The sequence below is a fragment of the Cervus canadensis genome, chromosome 3 (assembly GCF_019320065.1).
Source record: "Cervus canadensis isolate Bull #8, Minnesota chromosome 3, ASM1932006v1, whole genome shotgun sequence".
In the NCBI taxonomy this organism is placed as follows: Eukaryota; Metazoa; Chordata; class Mammalia; order Artiodactyla; family Cervidae; genus Cervus; species Cervus canadensis.
Window position 1 is genome coordinate 53071554 of NC_057388.1, and position 19668 is coordinate 53091221.

General features: G+C 39.6%; 1 protein-coding gene and 1 long non-coding RNA gene across 4 annotated transcripts in view; one reads left to right on the forward strand and one right to left on the reverse strand.

The window, feature by feature from the left end:
- Positions 1-19668, forward strand: part of DOCK4 (dedicator of cytokinesis 4) — a 471517-nt gene that overhangs the window by 129469 nt on the left and 322380 nt on the right. The gene's annotated exons all lie outside the window — the stretch shown is intronic.
- LOC122438370 lies at positions 6323-8851 on the reverse strand. Its single transcript, XR_006268534.1, has 3 exons — positions 8800-8851; positions 6565-6656; positions 6323-6452 (listed from the first exon to the last, which is right to left on the reverse strand). It is a non-coding gene; the product is annotated as an uncharacterized LOC122438370 (long non-coding RNA).

A 19668-nucleotide genomic window follows, 5' to 3' on the forward strand; every position in this document is an offset into this window, starting at 1 on the left:
CAGCCTTATCAATAAAGTGTAGCATCTATGAAAATGTTCAACAAAGTAGTCAGAATTTTACTCACTTGGCCTTGTACTTGTCATGAATACCTAGGACAGCATAATTGATGTTTATTCTTCTTCTGGGACTGCTTTGACATTTCTTTGCTACCCTTTATCCTTTAAGTTTACTGATTATAGTGTTTCCTTCCCCAAAGTATTAAAATGAATAGTGTTTTATAAAAATTTGAGAAAATTTTGCAGAAAATTATAAATATTACTTCACACTTTCTAGTATCAACATTCAGCATAAAATGCTGCCATAATATTTTAGACAAATAACTGCATGTTAAAAAATATTTAGATAGCACAGCTAACTCAGTGAACATGAATTTGAGCAAGCTCCAGGAGACAGTGGAGAACAGAGGGGCCTGGTGTGCTGCAGTCCACAGCGCTGCAAAGAGTCAGACATCACTTAGGGACTGAACAATAGCAACAGCATATGCATAAATCTATATCTGTATCTGTGTATATAAAAATGATCAGTGCTCTTTCCAAGGCCGTCTGTTACATACCATGGTTTAAAATAAGGTTTCATAATACGTGGTACTGCAACTCAATATAAAACACTTATAAATGATTTATTAGTGAAAGACTTTTTCAAAATACTTATTCCATCATTCTTAAGTACATGGCACTACCATGTACTTTAAAGTTTATAATTTTCTGTTTTGTACACAATTATTTTCAAAAAGACTTGCCGTCTTCTACAAACATTAAAATTTTTTTTTTCTTTTTGACTGTACCCCACAACCTGTGGGATCTTTGTTTCCCGACCAGGGATTGAACCTGGGTCCCTGGCAATGGAAGTATGCAGTCCTAACTACTAGACTGCCAGGGAACTTCTGAAATATTTTTATACTATAAGAAGTAAAAAATGAAGCATGTTCTAATTTGGTTTCCTTTTATGTGGTTTATTTTTCCCACTGTGTAGATGTGAATACCATTGCGTTTTTGTTCTTAATGTTCATAGGGAGCCCAAATATGTTGCATTTATTTTGGCTAGTAGGATATTTGGCTAACTTGTAGCATTTTCCCTTTTGTGTAATTTAATTTACTCTGTAGTCATTCATGTTGGGGATGAGGAAAAGATTTATTCCAAAGGTTACTTTGGTCAGAAAAGTGTACTGTTTTTGAATTTCTAACTTCTGACTACTGACAGACATTAACCTCATCTGTTGAATATTGGTTGGCATTCAGTTGCTCTTTCCTAGTCCTGTTGATTTTTTTCTGCCTTTTTCTCATTTGGCATCACATTGAATAAAATTAAACATGTCTAAGTATTCTACTTACCATAATCACCTTGACGTTTATGTTTAACAGATATCTTGGAGAAGAGAATCTCTTACCTATACTGTTTTGTTGTATACTGTTGGAAATAATACTTATGTTTGTCAATCTTTAAGAACTAGTGTATTTATTTATATCTTGATTAAATGTAGTATTTTTTCCTGAAAAAATGAAATTCTATGTAACGGTTAGTTCTTCTCTACATCATACACAGAAAAACGAGATTTAATGACAAACTGAGTGGATCAAAGCTTAATTTCAGTTTTAAATTAAAAATTAAATTTTAAAAGTTTCATTTTGTTTCATAAAACTCTGAACACACTCTGCCTAGAATTTAGGACTTAATTGTAACCATAAAGAAATAATAATCAAGCTTCCTAATAAGATGAGTGTTTGGGGAAATGTGAATTAAACCAGCCGCCTGGAGAGTGTCCAAATATTGCAAAACATATTTTGGAATTATCAAGTGATACTTAGGGTGGAATTCCGTAAATAATCAAAGAAGCCAGATGTCTTTGATCATCAAATAATCTGTGGAAGTGTGCCAATGTGTCCTAAGCTTTCCTCATCTGTTTTTTTCTTTTAACTAACCTATTTAATACGAAAATGAGTTCCAAAAATTTTAACTATTTTTGCCAAATCCAGTTTGTCGTTGTTAACTCTGGTTGTCCAGATCCTAAACTAATGAAGAATTAGATTTCAAAATATTTTGATGACCCTTGACTCTCAGACAACTCAAATCAGCAAATATTTATTGCATGCCTACTATGAGCAAGAAGTTATGCTTGTTTCCAGGGAATGCAAAAGTAAATAAATCACACTATTCAAACTACTGAGAATTATTCTAAAAAAAAATTTCACATACCGCTTGTTAAAGAGTTCTTTAAGTCTATATCTGAAAATATTTTTAGCATACATATCAACAAAAAATACTTTAGGAATTTTTATTCACTGTGAAAGACTCTAGGAGAATATAGCAAAAATGTCACATGTGATTCTTTCTCTTGACAAAGTAACTTTATGATCTAACTTAAGAGAGAATATGAAATAACAGATAATGCAAGGAAACAAGTCAATGATAATTGTATTAAAATTGTAAGTGCTACAAGGGTACAAAGAAAATCAAGTTAAGAGATCAGTAGTCACTGCATTTATTGGGGTACTTCTTTTGGACTGGAAGAGTTTATTACCATTGTACCCTGAATTTGTTTTTCTAGGGAACTATTCTCCTTCCCTCCCTCTCTTCCTTCCTTAATTAAGGCAAAATTTAGCCCCACTAACGTTTGCATAATCACAAGTTTCATCATGGTTTTGTGTGTATGTGGGAGGGGGGTTGGGTCTATGTGAAAGTACTTTTTAATGAAAATCTTTAGTTCAGAAATTAAAGTTGTCACACCACTTTTTGAAGTGGATTGAAATTTCATTGTTTGCTGCCAATGAGTATGGCTCAATATTTGGGATCTAGTTATATTTAATTATAGTATTTAATGAACTATGTCTGAATTTCCTGCTAAATTATCTACATTTTTAGAGGAGAGACTATCTTAGCATTAAGCTGTCTAACTGATCTCCGAGTTCGCGGCACTCCCCTGCAAGCGGCCCTCTACACCACCATCAGCGCTGGGCCAGCCAGAGCAGGGAGCTGCATGTGAGTCTCTAGCAACTCTCTACTGTCTCCAGCAAACATTTCTGAGCACAAGCAAAAGGTCTCTCTCCACCTTTGCCTCCTTCCCCTCCCCTGCAAAATTCTGTGAGCCTTTGCTGTGTGGCTACTTCTCTTCTATCAGAATGTCTCTTTGCCCCGTTTTCTACTGGGTGAATTCTTCTTGTCTTGTAAGGTTCTAGTTCAACAATTAGGTCTTCAGAATATTTCCCTGAGCCCACTGTTATAATATGTTGTTTCATAATCTGTATTTCCGGATTTATTATAGCATGTCTGGGGTTTCATGTCAGCAGGAGTCCAATCAACTACAGTAACCACACTAATTACAGAACAGAGATACTTTAATATAAAGGATTGTTAACTTGTATAACGGTGTTACCTGAGAAACCGCTGGGTGGGTTGGGGGCTGGTGGCAAGAAAGAGGTTAGGTTACTGAAACCTAGAAGCTTAGAGGGGGACCCTACAGAATTGTCGGGCCCTACAGCCCATTCATTGGAAGAGACCTTGAAGCTGGGAAAGACTGAAAGCAGGAGGAGAAAAGGGCGACGGGATGAGATGGTTGGATGGCATCACCGATTCACTGGACGTGAACTTGGGCGAACTCCGGGAGATGGTGAGGAGCAGAGAAGCCTGGTGTGCTGCAGTCCATGGGGTTGCAAAGGGTCGGACACGACTGAGCGACTGAACAGCAACAGCTGCAGGACTGAAATCGACCTGAGGTGAGGGTGGTGCCCTGGCTTGCGAGTCCTGTGGGCTGGGACCCAGCGTGGAGCTAGCTTCCCCTGAGATCTCTGGCTGTGGCTTGTTCTGCTGGTGTGTGGAGTCCAGCCAACTGGATCCCAGTGCTGCTGGAGGGACTGGCCACTGCCCAGGGGAAGACGTGTTGCCTGGATGATAATCAGAGGAGCTGCCAACAGACAGGAGGTCACGTGGGAGCGTCCACCCACCAGAATTCCCTTCTCCCTCCCCAGTCTTCTAGTCTCCCAGGATGTCCTGTGGCAGGCAGAGGAACCAGCATCTGGCAAAGCTGAAATGGGGTTTGCTGAACCTAGCATCCCAGAACAGAGCATAGAGGGGTGAACTTGGAGCTGATGGGTAGTGGCTTTTAACTGACTCAAGGGATAAATAACTGCTGTCATCTTACCTGATCACGAGCTCCTTGATACAGGAGTATTACTAGTGTATCATTTACCTGTCATCCCCAAATCCCTGTAAAATCTCCATCTACTTATTTGACAGTAAAACCTAATCTAAATTGTTGATATGATATTCATACATGTTTGTGCAGAGACATTAACATTGATCCATATCTGTTTGGAAAGGTTAGTAATACTTGATATTTAATCCAAGTTACTTGGCGAAGTCTGGAAACATACTGAATCACATGATATGTCTGATGCTAAGGTTTCTGATAAGTGAACCTGGATCACAGGGGCCTAGCGTCTGTATTTTGTTGTGGACGTGTTCAGTAGCGATTCAGTGAAATGCAAATTGTTGATTGCCTGTCTGTTATTTTATTTTGCAAGCTGATAATCTGGTCATGGATAGTTTCTTTTTTTCTTTCCTTCTTTTGTAACACAGGAGAATTTCTAAAGAGATAGCAAGTCTGTGAACACTTTGTACTTCCTGAGTTCATGGAATTGTTAAGGTTTATTAGAGCTTTCCAACTGGAAATGGGAGCTCTTTGGTTAGAGCTGTTGAGAAAAAGACCTGAAGTGATTGTGGATTCCCAGTCTCTATGTCATTTAGCAAGTTCTGACTCAGGGATGAATTTTCCCAACAGTTTTTAGAAAAGTGAGTTCAGCAGGATGAAGGGGTATGTATTTCACATGAATTTAAGAGAGTCAAGAAAATTCCACTAAAATCTTAAACATATAAAAAGAGGAGTAATTTGGGGTTTCATCTAATCTTTTTTTTACTGAAAATCATATCAAAAAAGGCTCCTCTTTCCTTGGCAAGGCTCAGATGGTAGCTTCCTTCCAGCTTTATTTCTAACAGCGTTGAATATTGCTCCTGGTACAATTTTCTAAAGCTAGTGTACTTTTAGTTTTCTATGCTAAGGGCAAGGACATGCAAGTAAGAAGGTAAGTATTTGGCAGGTGATTGTGAATAATAATAATTTCAAAGGTTAGAAAATATTCAAGAGGATTATACTTGCATTCCTTTGAGAAGATTGAAGACTGCTCTGAGAATGTAACACTTTGTCAGTTTGTATAACGTTCCTATTGAAATAGAATCATTCTTGAGTTCATTCCAGTTAGAGAAGTAATAGAACTATAATTTAAAAAAAGTGTTCTTGCCTTCAGGTGGTAGAGCCATAAAGATTTATAACTTAAATCTGGTAGAGTCATTGAAATTTCAAACTATCCTTAATAAGGATGCTAAAAAAAATTCTTCTTTTAGTTAGCACTTATTGATCCTTCTCACATGTGTAGTACACTCTGCCTGGTAGGGGTTGTGGAAAATATTAATACAAAAGGTAGAAGTTCCTCGTCCGAAAATACTTAAAATTGCTAGTTGGGAGGAAGATAAAATGAAGGAGAACTAAGTAATAATGGTTAAGAAGAGGAGGGGAAAAAAAAATGGTGTAAGATGCCCATGTCAGATATGAATAAAAATGTCAGATTTTTGGGAGGAGAGTCCTATTGTGGGCTGTGGTAAAATCATATTATCACCAATGCTATTATTTTAGAAAGCAGAATAGCTTTGTAGAACAAATTGTCTTTCTGTCATGTAACCCAAAACACTGATTTGGTTGCAAGAAATTCTGTAGAATGAAGCATCTTCTGCTCCAGAGCTTCACTCTAGGCACTTTCCTGGCTAAGATGAACAGTGGCTGCTGCTCAAAGAAAAACTGACCCAAGTGTGGACCATCTAGCTACATCCTCTTCCGACCTTCCAAGTAAAACGAACCCATGTGCAAATGCCATCCTCGGTTTGCCATCTTTCCTGTTCTCTCTTCGCTGTTTAACTACTTCTTTTTTTGTTGTTCAGTTGCCAAGTCGTGCCTGACTCTTTGTGATCCCATGGACTGCAGCACACCAGGCCTCCCTGTCCCGCACCGTCTCCTGGAGTTTTCCCAAATTCATGTCCATTGCATCAATGATGCCTTCCTTTTCCGGGAAGTCTTTTTTGTGTCCTCCCAGTGAATTGGGTGCTCTTCATCTGTGCTGTGACCCCAACCATGTCTATCTTGGCACGTCCTTCTCCTCCACCACCACGTCTGCCAACGATAGTCATGTCTTAGTCCGGGCGGCTGTAACAAATGACCATAGACTGGATGGCTTAAGTGACAAGCATTTATTTCTGTCAGTTCTGGAGGCCGGTGGGCTGAGATCCAGGTGTCGGCATGGTCAGGGATCTTGGGGAGGGCTTTTCTTGCTGTGTCTTCACGAGATGGAAGGAGAGATAGGTGGCTCTCTCTTCTCTTCTTAGGAGAGTGGTAGGTCCTATTTCCTCCCTATTATAAATAAGCAAACCAAGAATTGGAGAACTTAAGCCCTTTTCTCTAAATCTTCCAACAAGGGGCGGAGTTGAGATTTAAATAAGTTATTCTTACTGTTGAGCCTTACCTTTTAGCAGTGACCCCATGCTGCTTCCCTCATTGGGCTGAGAGTCCCTTGAAAGCAAGAATTCTGTCTTTTGTTAATAGCCCATCCTATGACTGCCAAATAAGAAGAGCAAAGATGTGAGAGTTATAAGTATGTTTAGCCTACAGGGCCAAAGTTAACTCATTCTTCTCAGAAGAAAAGCATTGAGCCTGCATCCACCTGGTGACCTAAGGTTATCGTTTATTGTTTTAGTCACTGTCTGGCAGTACTCATGTCAAGCAATAGGTAATCATTTGGGTGCTCAGAATAGCCAGTCAGTGTTAATTCAAGGCTCTCACAGTGCGTTTTAACTGGCAGGCACATATACTACTACTCTGAAGGAGGCTCATTTTGTTAACATGGAGGGATGAGAGATGAAAGTTGGGAGATCATCCTAATGAGATCATTCATTAATATTGCTCTTTTTTGTTGTTTTGAACTGCTTCACTTGGGTACTCTCATGGTACCTCGTTAAAGAAGTGATTTCCTGGTGAACCACTTGGGGGTAATCCAGGGAGACAGAGATCCTACTTCCTATCAGAGGGTCTCTGAATCCACAAGAAGGATTTGGGACCATTAATTGAATGCAAGTGTGGACACTCCCAAGTGCAGGGCCCTGTGGGAGATGCCCAGGGATATAGAGATGAATAGGATACCACCTCTGTCTCTAGAAAGGTGAGACTCCCTCCAGCCAGTGGGGAGATTCCTGAAAGTTTCAATATGGGATGGTGTGCTTTTCTTTAGGTTACATAATAAGCTGATCCTTGCTCAAGACAGAAGTTATCATTCGTTATAATAATTTTTATTTGTAATGTGTCTGGAACTGTGCTTAACACTTTATGTGGATTATTTTTTTTTAATTTCATAATAAACCCATGGGATAGATATTATTATCTCTGTCTTACAGATGAGGAAACTGAGGCTTAGAGAGAGGTTAATAACTTGTCCACATTCATATACCCAGAGGGATGGAGCTGGAATTCACACCCAAAGCCTGTGCTCTAAATCGCTGTATTAATTTACCTCGTCTGACCCAGAACAATCTAGAAAAATAGAATCTTCAGAGCCATTACAGGAGCCTTTAGAATCATTTGATCATTTCAGTGAACTGATGAAGGATACAAGACATCTTTTCTATTATATAGTTGAAGAAACTGACCTAGAGGGCTTGTCTGAAGCAAAGTTATACGTCTGTTACTAACTGGTAATACTAGGTTGTGAACACAATAGCCCAGTCTTCTTAATACCACTCCCAGTAGCAATGAAACAAATAGGAACCACTTACTATGCAGGAACAAAGCGATCTGGGGTTTATTATATTTTCCTTCAATCCATTTTCCCTTTCCCTATTGTGTGGCCATGCATACTTTTCTTGACTATATAATTACATACCTGCTTCAAGATGAATACTCTGAGCACAGTGAGTAATGGGCTGAGATGGAATGTGGTCACCCTGTAAAGTCATTCAGTATCTTCCACAAAAAATGTAAATAAAGAAGCTGCTCCTGGCAGCAGACAGCCAGACTTCATCTGATAGGTGTCTGCTGTGGTTCTCCGTGGCAGTCACATGGCAAGGGTGTCAGAGCTTCTGGGGATTTCAAAGGGCTGCTCTGGGGAGTTTCCTCTTCCCTGTAGAGGTGCTAGAGGCCAGTCAAAGCTATCAGCTCTAGAAGGGCTGGCAGGAAACCGGTCCCTGCCTGTTTCCTGCAAGCAATGAATGCCTCTTTGCAGCAGGCAGCAGGCCCAGGGCCATACCATGTCATTTACACATTTTTTCTTTCTTTTCTTTTCTTTTTTTTTTAGCCCTCCAGTTTTCACTCCGAGAGCATGTACAAGACTTACTTTTTTTTGCTCAGTATATTTTCCACTCCTTTACAACTTAGCTGAAGTGGAACCTCCTCTGGGAACACCTCCCCAGCTAGCTCAAACCCACGCTCCTGCCCCCTACCCCTCTTAGGATGCCTGGCATTGCTCTGGCCAGCCCTTCGCGAGTCGGATGCCCTGCCTCCACGGCTTTCCTCGGCAGGCCCTGGACATTCAACTGCCGGTGTGTTTTGTTTACTTGCTGTCATGGTGCTTTCCGGTTCGATTCTAGGAATAAGGTTATTTCTTAACTAATGTGATTAGTTTTCCTGATTATAAATGTAATAATATTCATTGTGTAGCATTTTTTAAGAGAGGTAAAAAGAAAGGGTATGAAATCGCCCATGAACTTACCGCCTGGAAACAACCAGAGTTGACCTTTTGGGCCATTTGCTTTCCTTGTCAGATGTGAATGGCACTGTTTATGTTTGTTCTGTCCTTGAGCAGAAGCTGGGCACCTGAAGTTTTATCACGTGGGAGTGCCATGGACCTTTTATTTATTTATTTATTTTTGGATCTTTGGCCAGAAGCTCTATTTTGTGACAGTTCAGCCCGTACCAGCTGCCTTCTTGTAATTGACAGTCCCCCATCATCATAGGAGCTTGTCTAACAAGACAAGACACCTGTTTTCTCACCAAGAGAGAAAGCTGTATTACTTTTTTGGATTGAAAGAATCATAAGCAAAAGAGAGACTGGCTTAGTGTCCTTACAAGCTCTCATGTCGATGGAGCTGTGGTAAGTGGTGTGGAACTGGCTTATGAAATTTTTGCTCCACTTACTGGGATATTTTGCAGCTTCAAAACCTTTCATTTGCACAGAGTTCTGCATCTGCTAGAGTTCTCTGATGCAGATAATAGAATCCGCCCCAGCTGGTTTAAATGGGATTTGTTATGGGATATTAGCTGGCTTACAGACTCTCTGAAAAGATGCAGAAACACGCTCCAGGCTACATTTCCATGAACATTTCCTAGAACCACCCCACGGGACTAGCCTGACAAGCAGGCTGCCATTGCCGCCAGCCTCCGAACCACACCGCCTCTGCCGTGACCCACGAAGCTGCCACATGTGACTCCAGCCCTCATACCTCTGCCATCACCTGTGCCAGCTCTGAGGGTGTCCTGGGCCTGGCTCTTTTCTCACATAGTTCACTGCCAAATCAAATCTCACATGTGAGTGATAGAGCCTGTTCTCATGGCTATACCTTCTGTTCACAAGGGAGGATTCACAGTATGGGGAACTGTCAAAGATAACCCCTTCCTCTTTGGAAAAAAAAAGGAAAGAACGAGATTTTGGATGCCCACCCATGTCCTTCTCAATAATCCTCTTTTCTGCTTACAACGGGAATTCCATGACAGTCCAGTGGTTAGGACTCAGCACTTTCACTGCTGGGACCCGGGTTCAATCCCCAGTTGGGGAACTAAGATCCCGCAAGCCATGCGGCCTGGCCAAAACAAGCAAATCAAGATATGCTCACATTATAATGTAAGTCTCCCAACCCTACCCTGGCAAAATTGTAGAACAGGAGCAGAGTCTGTGTTCATTGTCTGTTCATCTTTGGGAGGGTTCAAGTGAGATACAGAGAGCATCAAGTAGAAGATAAGATGTGATGAGATCTTAAGCGTCCCACTGGCTAATGCTTTTCATTTTTATGATTGTATCACGCAGGAGTGAAAGGGGATAGGAGGTTGTGGAGAAAGGCTGGCAGGTAGTAAATGCAGACTAAGTATTCTCAAGGCCTTTCTAGAACCGTAGCTTTCAGTTTCAAGAGAGTCTTTTCCATTTTCGTCAGAGTGGAAGGTTTTGTAGATGTTTTTGCTTAATGGTGATTTATTTTAAACTGGGGAATTTTTCATACTTCGTGACTTTGAGGTGGGCTCTCATTATTACTGAGTTTTCTGCTTATAGCTTCTCTATCCTTTGTGGGGAGGGAGGAGGGGGGAGCATCCGTGTGGAAATGTCCAGCAGCACCTGAGTATATGCAAGAGGTCAAGACGATAAGCACTGTGGTCCCATCAGGGAGGACACAGTAAAACTCACAGGATGTATACTTCTGTTTATGCACGTGTTTTCAAATAGAATTGTTTAATGTCAGCTCGAGGTATCACCGTTTTTGGTGCTAGGGATAGAGCAGCAATAAAGGTATGTTAGCACATCTTAATGATCCTGACAATGTATTCATAAAGAGGTGCTGATTAAGGAGCTGAATATTCATTCACGTATTGACAACTGCCTTTACTTTGGTATAAAATATAAGATTTGAAAAATTAGCCTTGCTTTTATTGGAGACAGAACTGCCCCTTCAGAAGGTCTTATGAATGTTTGTAATGCATTTTCCCACTTCCTTGATTCCATTATTTTCTTTTCCTCTTTGAAACTTACTTTGCTTTACACAAAGTGAATTTCACAGGTGGAGTGGATATTCATTGAGTCTTTTTTTTTCAAGCTTTTTCATGCAAGTTGGACATTTACAAAAATATGAGGTTGGTAGGAGGATAGATGTCATAATTATCAATGTTATTATTGGAGAGAAATACATATAAGGAGTATCCTAACTAGTATTTACCAACAGTAAATACTTCCTAGCTCACTGTGTGAGTGAATGAATGAATGAATGGATGGATGGAAGCGGTACTCTTCAGCCAGGTCTGGGTTCAGATTTCTGATCTGCTCCTTCCTAGTTGTGTTATAATGAACTCTCTGAGTCTGTTTCCTTGTCTTTATACTGTACAATTTTACTTACTCATAAGTGTGTTTTGAGAATTAAATAAGCTAATTTATGTTAAAAAAAATTAGATGCTGCTGCTCTGGCTTCTGTTAAAGCACTCAGTAAACATTTCCATCAATGCCACTATCACCACTTTATTCTTCCCTGGGAAATTCCCAGTGAAGGTTATCATAACAAAGACACTGGGAAGCTCTCCAGCAAAAGAATCTCTTAACATTTAAAAAAACTGTATACACGTGTGTGTGTGTGTGTGTGTGTGTGTGTGTGTGTGTATGGAACATTATTAACATCTTCCCAGAGAAATTATTTCCACAAAATAAAATTTGGGAAAGGCTACTACAAATCACAGTTACACTGATAATTCTTTTTAAAGCAAAACTTTGGTGTGTTTATCTTGAAGACATTTTAAGTGGCCAGAGAGAACTTAGACTTTGCTGTGTGTGCTGGCCCCCATTCAGTATCACGTGGAAGGATGGGATAGTGAATAGATGGTGGGATAGCAGGTGATGACTGCAAGGCTGGTGTGTAGCAGGCCCAGGGCTAAGTAAGCTCCCTTGAAGGAAAAGCCTTGTGTGCACCCTGGCTTCTGGGCATCTGTCTTGAGCTACCTCATGAACCAGAAGCCTGGCACTTTGGGACAGTCTTTTCTAGTGTGGCTCTCAGTCCCTCTGTGACTGTGAATGTCTCTGTGGCTTAATTCTGCCACTGCCTGTGGTGTGACCCGTGTCTGCATTCCTCTAGGTGCTGGGGAGGCCAGCTGGGACGTCATGCAGCTGTTTTTCACAGGGTGCACCGTGATCCCTTCTCTCCAGGGGCTGTACACACCCACCCAAAGTGGTGATTATTGGAAATGGTGATGTACATGTGTGTGATCTTGTCTTTGTAGGAAAGTCATGCACAGATGGGTTGGGGGAGGTGAGCAGTTTTTAACTCCATCCTTTCCCTTTTATATTGGAAAGTATCTCTGCGTGTGAAATGAAGGAATGCAAAAGAGAGAACAAGTGGTAAAGTAGGACATAAGAGATTATCATTTCAATTACCTCATAACCTTGTGAATTCGGACCATTCTTTTCCTTTTAGATCGTACATTTAACCTTTAAATGGCTTAAAAATCATGGAGGAAAACTCTTTTATTCTTTATCTCTGTAATTCTCCTTGAAGGAGTTGGAGATTAAGTCGTCTCTCTGTTGGAGTTGGCAGTCCTTGGCACTTGTGTTTTCTCTCTGCCTAACCGTGAAACCTGCTACATGGGCTTGATGTCAAGCCTGTGAAGCTGCTGAATTGAATGTGGTGCTCCTTTTAGTCACCACCTTGGAAATGAGCTTAATTCTTTCTGTTACAACTAAGGCTTTCTCTTAAAAGTTAAAGAAATTCTTAATTTTAATTTTCAAGAAAAAAATTTATTAACTTCTTAAATATATTCTCTTTCTTCTGAGTTGGTGTAGACCTTGACCGCAGTAGTTGCGAGTGGTTGTCTGCAGTGCACTGCGAGGGAGTTTAGTATTATAAATCCAAGTGTCTGAAAAGGAGGATTTCTCAAAGTTTTGGACACAGCCGTGCAAAAGTGTTCATATCTTCATCTGTGTAACTGTGTCTGTATCCCATAGCTTTCATCCTTTTCCTTTGGATATGTCCATGTTTATCTTAAATTAATTTTTATATTAATCAAAAAATCCTTGCTTGAGTCAGCTGTTGCTGATAAATCCAGTGTGGGGACTTCTTTAAGGAAACAGGGTTGATTAGTCAGGGCTGCATGTCTAGAATTATATCATGAGTTGATAAAATAATTGTATATCATTTTTGCTGTTAAATGAAATTGAAGGTAAATGCAAGATGCTTGTTATCATCACATCTTGACTTGATATGTGAAAGAGAATAGATTCCTAAGTTTGGTCAGGATGGTTTTCACTGAAGTGAAAAAATTCTGAAATGTAGTATAATTTTGTGATTGTGAAATTGTCACATGTATATAAGAATATTACTGTGATTTGATTTGCCTAAGAATGTCATGAGTGGTTCCAAAGAAGGTCCAACTTCTGAATCTAAATTTCAGATTCTGAGTAGATGAGGTAACCCCTGATGTCCTCAGGTTATAGTTTCATCTTTCACCCAAATCAGCTTTTCTTTCAGTTTTAACCTGTGACTTAGGAAGAGCTTTCTCTCCTGTCTGAAGCAGAGCTCCTCACTTTCATTTCCCAGTTTTATAGTGGGAGCCTCGGAGATGTGGGAAGAGGAAGAGGAATCAGGCTTTGACCTTTGTCAGTGTATCCCCACGGAGCCCACTTCTAGAGTTCGCCTTTTTCATTTTCTCCTCTCCCCCGTTCTTCTCTCCTGCTTTACTCTATTGTCTTCATGCTCATTATCTGCCCCTGTTTCCTCTGAGACAGCAGACAAGCCTATAATCAAGGCTCTTGCCTGACTGAAGCTTTGAGAATTGGTTACATGAGGCCTTTGCCCAAGGGACTCAATATTGACTATGTTCATGATTGAGTTAATGAAACAGGGATCAGGTGACAAATTTAGTTTATGGAACCCCATTCAGGACAGTAAGCATTTGAAAGGGTTGGAAAGACATACCAGAGATTCTAATCAAGCAGCGTGGCTTAGATGAAAGGTCATAAATGAAATTTAATGTGAATTAGGCTAGGGTAATTCATACTACGAAAATAATTTAGGCATATAACATTGTTATCACTTCATACTGCTTTTGAAACCTCCAGCAGTAGAGGAGGTGATGCTTGCTGTTCTTTATAACAGAGATTTTAATGATATATTAAAAACAAACAAATTGCCTAGACCATGTATTATATAATAACGTTTGCCATGGTAGAGGTGAAGATAGAGGAATAAGAAGGGGGAATGCAAAGATAAGGTGCTGTTACTGCTACTGGACTTCTTTCTCGCCAAGGATCTATCCAAACGCTTTTCAAACATTTCTGTTGAATATAATTCATACAGTATCTTCTATATTAGTGAAATTCCACTAATAGAAAATTGATGTCTGCATGCACAGGATATGTGTTTTTATTTACAAATTATATCTATGTACTATATACTCTTATTAAGCATAACATAAAGCTCTTCCAAAAACATATTTTATAAGATAAACTGTTATTTATTATCAGTATTATAAAGTCTTTTTAATCAGGGAACAGATTCATATAATTTTAGTGATAGCAATGTGATTAAATATGCTTCATTATTTTTAACCTAAGCTTACTTCTTTTGATATAGATATTTGAAGGTTAGTTTATAAATACTGATTACAGCCTGTGTTACATAATTTGATTTTGCCCTCTTATTTTCAGATCTGATTGGATTTTCAATTTCTACCTATAACATATGGCTGATTAAGCTAAATCCATAGAAAGGTCCATTTTTACCATTTTCTATCTGTTTGCATGGGCTTATATTAGTACTAACCTTAATCCATGTTTTCTTTGCAGGAACCTTTTTAAGCCACTTGCACATTTGTAAATGAGTTCAGTTAAACTGATGTAATCTTATTTATAAATCTACTTAGCCAGGCCCAGGTGCTGTGCAGTTTTCACCATATGCTGGGAACAAAAAACTGTGTGGATTCTTTCCTCTGGGCAAACCCCCTTTTCTCATGCCACACTTCACAGTTCCAGTAGCATGTGATTTAGGGAATGTACCAGGGAAAGCTCAAATATGAGACTTTAGGAGAGCTTCCTTTATTTTTTTTATTTTTGGATTGCATTTTTTTTAAAATTGGAGGGTAATTGCTTTACAGTATTGTGTTGGTTTCTGCCATGCATCAACATGAATCAACCACAGGTATACATATGTCCCCTCTCTCCTGAACCCCCTTCCCGTTTCCCGCCCTACCCCATCCTTCTAGGTTGTCACAGAACACTGGGGTGAGCTTCCTGTGTCACAGAGCAAATTCCCGCTTGGTTTCCATTTTACACATGGTAGTGTGTGTTTCCATACCATCCTCTCAGTTTATCCCACCCTCTTCTTCTACCACTCTGTCCACAAGTCTGTTCTCTGGGTCTGGTCTCCATTTCTGCCCTGCAAATAGGTTCATCAGCACCGTCTTTCTAGATTCCGTACACATGTGTTTATATGCAATATTTGTCTCGCTTTTTCTGACTGACTTCACTCTGTATAATAGGCTTTAGGTTCATCTACCTCATTAGGACTGACTCGACTGAGTTTTTTTTTTTAATAGCTGACTAATATTCTGTTGTATATATGTACCACGACTTCATTATCCATTCATCTGTTGATGGACATCTAGGTTACTTCCATGTCCTAGCTATTGTAAAAAGTGCTGCAATGAACATTGGGGTACATGTATCTCTTTCAGTTATGCTTTTCTCAGGGCATATGTCCAGTAGTGGGATTGTTGGGTCATATTATAATTCCCTTCCTAGTTTTTTAAAGTCCTTTATTTTTAAGGTAAAAAATTATTATATATTATGTATATATCATATCATACACACACACAGAAATCCTCATTTGTTCTCCTGTTCCCCAGTGGCTCATCTTGTGGACCTGACTCTATCAGTGGTCATAAATTTATTATTTAAAGTAGAGCCACCTATCTTCTCCCTCCCACCAACAACTTCTTGCACAAAGGCCAATTATGTAAAAACACCCAGAGCTGCTCTTCTTGAGGCAGCCGCATCGAAGGACTGGGGATTCATCTCACCTGCCGCGTTCCTTTCCCACCTGCCCCTTCCTTGCTCCCAGCCAGAGCTAGCAGAGCACAGTTTGACTCACAATAGTCAGGAAAGACTTCTCTCTGATCTTAGTATCAGATCTCCCTGTACTTCTCCTTTGCTGTCTCTTCGTTTTCCTCTCCTGGATCCCGAGATTCTTGTCAGTGATCACATTTCCCTCTTTGCCTTCCTTTAGGAAGAGCTTAGCACCAGCTCCATCTTTTGTACTGAGTTTGATATGGTGTTTAGTTCCATCTGTTGTATCTTGCAGTGTATGGAAATGCATGGGATACCTTTTAGATACCAGGCCTACTCCTGGCTTTATCTTGCTTTCGTGCCTTTATTTTCCTTTGCTTCATATTTAATTTACATTTTATTTTTGTATTAAATTAAATTTTAAATTCCCATTATATTTGTGTGTGTGTGTAGCTTAAATTACTTTAATCTCTTTTGGAATAAGTACAAGGGCTCTGAAAATATGCCCTATTTTATTGTTATTCAAAAATCAACCTTAATATATTTGGAAGGAAAGTTCTAAATAAATGTAAGTGAATTCAAAATGCAGTGAATGATTTAGACTTGCTTTGAGAGTAGAGACAGGTAAATCTAATGTTACATGAAAAATCTTTTTTCTCTGTAAGAAATGGTAAATAAATCATTTTTATTTCTTTATTTTGTAGATGTGTTGTCACTGTTCAGTAATTCTCAAGTTCAGAGGCTAGTTTAGAAAAGAACATCCAGGTTCTCTTTCTAAGTTAACAGTTAATACAGTCCTGACTTCTGTGTGGTTTTTGATCAGGGGTTTCACGCTGGGATTACTTGGAGAATGGAGATTGTGTTCTCTGGAAACTGGGGTCAGCTGTGGTAGAGACAAATGGAGATTTATCAAGGTGTGTAATGATAGAGTTCGTTATTTTGAAATTGGAAAGTGATATTAAATAACTCTTATCTGAGGAATTAAAGGTTTTGTAGTCCTAAACAGGATGTGGGAGTCATTATTTTGCTACCTGGCCCAGAGATGGAGGTAGTTCTGAATGTCCCCGTCCTGAATGCTTTAATTTGTTCATTGGTCCCATTGGAGGAGTGCTTCCTAAGCGGCCTCGAGACCTCACACAGGGGGATCAGGAGAAGCTTCCAGGCTGAGCTCCTGCAGGGTCGGCCCCTCTGGCCACCATTGCCTCCTCTTCCCTGACCAGCTCTCCTCTTCATTTGCGATTCAGCTTTCATTACTCCTCTTTCCCCAGGTGTTTGGGTCAGATTCCAGTCCGAGGGATTGACTCATGGTCTGGTGGTGATGATATAGCTGACATTTCCTTTCCCTGGGATCTCTCTCCTCCGGGTTCTGACAGACATTACTGGTTTTGCAAGATGTAGTTATTGTATGCACACCACTGGGAGAGAAAGCAAGTGAAATTCTAAATAAGCCATGGAAACGAATCCTCCTATTTTATAGCATAAGTTGAGTATTGTCAAGTGTTTGGAAAGCCTTTTTTGGTTGTTGTTACCATGTCTGTGTCACTTTGCAATTAAGCTGGATGCCCCCTTGAGTTGTACTAGTTATTGGGGCTTTCTCATGAGAGAGGGCAGAGTTACTTCTTAAACTTTTGAAAAACAGAGATTGGAGTAGGGAGGAAATGAGTGGAATAATTTTTTTCCCTTACAGAAAACTCCCTTTAAAGATATGCACATGGGTCAAGTCATAAGTTGAACAGAGGTGTGTTTACTTGCTTTGTGGTATGGTCTGTAGCAGTGAAGTCTGAGTGTGCCGCCTTGCTTGTCCTTCCCTTGAACTTCAAACCCTTGAACTTGATCTGAGGAGTAGAATATAAATAGCACCCTGGGGTCTTGCATGTGGCCAAATATTGTACTATAATTAGTAAGGTTTATGGACTGCCATTGCCTCTCCAGAATGATGGCTGGCCAGTAAGAATGAGTGCTTTTATTAGCTCCAGGTTTTGAATAGTTAAGAGAATTGAATCTCTTTATATATGAGTCCTTTGAAATAGTAATAATTGAGATGAATAAACTCTGGGTAGGGGAGACTATAGTATTTAACTAGCTTTTCTCTTGGCCTTTAAACTGTCAGTTTGGTGATATGGAAAGCAGAGCAAGAAATTGGAATCATATGTGTGTGTTCTGTTAAGTGATTCTAAAACAGACAAACCTCATATGTGGTATGAATTATGCAAATTTGTAGCTCAGACAGTAAAGCGTCTGCCTACAATGTGGGAGATCCGGGTTCGATCCCTGGGTCGGGGAGATCCCCTGGAGAAGGAAACGGCAACCCACTCCAGTATTCATGCCTGGAAAATCCCATGGACCAAGGAGCCTGGTCGGCTACAGTCTATGGGGTTGCAAAGAGTCGGACACGACTGAGTTACTTCACTTTAGTTTGTAAAACTGTAATATGAGGGTGAGAAGAACGAAGAGAGGAGTGTTGAATCACTAAATGGACATTTTAAATGGGAGTGGTGAGAGGGAGTCGGTGTTCAAGTCCAGTGGCTGCTGTGAGGAAGCTGTAGCCATTATTGCTGGTGGGTGAGTGGGAAACAGCAAAACTTCTTATGTAATAGTCTGGGGCTGGGTGTAGGGCATCATGACAGAAAGTGGAGATACAGATGGTAAATTGATATGTTTGGAAACAACTCTGACCCAACACAGGCCTGATGATCCAGCACGGAAATAATGTAACTTTGTAATTGGTTTCAGAGAAATCTAGCATGGGAATCTGTAATACCACATATGCCCCAAAAGAAAGAAAAAGGGGGGAATAGGAAAGAATGTTGAAAGTTTAAAATTCTACTGAATGCAACACATATTTATAGAGTTTTCTCTAAGAGGAGTATTGAAATCTGGATGTTAAAAGATAGCTTAAATATATATATTATGTGTGTGTGTGTGTGTGTGTTTGTATATGTATACATACACATCTAAGTGGTTTCCCAGGTGGTGCTAGTGGTAAAGAACCCTCTTGCCAATGCAGGAGACATAGGAAATGTGAGTTCGATCCCTGGGTTGGGAAGATCTCCTGGAGGAGAGTATGGCAACCCACTTCAGTATTCTTGCCTGGAGAATCCCATGGACAGAATAGCCTGGTGGGCTATGGTCTATCGGGTTGCAAGGAGTCAGACACAACTGAAGTGGCTTAGCATATACATATATACGTATAGTCTTGCCTGGAAATTCCATGAACAGAGGAGCCTGGAGAGCTACAGCCATGGGGTCACAAAGAGTTGGACATGACTTAGCGACTGAGCACATACGTATTTATAAAAAATTACCTGTCTCATATATGTGTGTAACTGAATCACTTTGCTATAAAGCAGAAGTTAACATTGTAGATCAATTATACTTGAATAAAATTAAAAGTCTGTATATATACATAAAGATAAATATGAATATAGACCCATAAATACAGTTATCAATATATAGGAAACTATCTAGATTGACCTCTTTAAGGTTTTAATTAAAAGTAAGTCTTCTGAAAAATAAATTGGAATAACCTTGGGAAGATATAAGCATTTTCTTTTTTTGCCTTTTTGAAAAATGCCTTAATATTTTTCGTAGTGCTATCAAATCATCTCACATAATAATACAGTATCATTTGAACAACTCTAGAGGTTCTTTCCTTCATATTCTCAAATTTTTATTGAAAAACTGTTTGCAGCCAGGTGCAAATTAAACTTTTTATTGTTGCAAAATATCATTCTTTTCTCTGATCTTTTTCCTGACCTATTAATGGCTTCTCTGAAAATGATTGCCATCATTTTTAGATCTCTTATTTCAGAAATTAACACCAGAAGGTGTTGA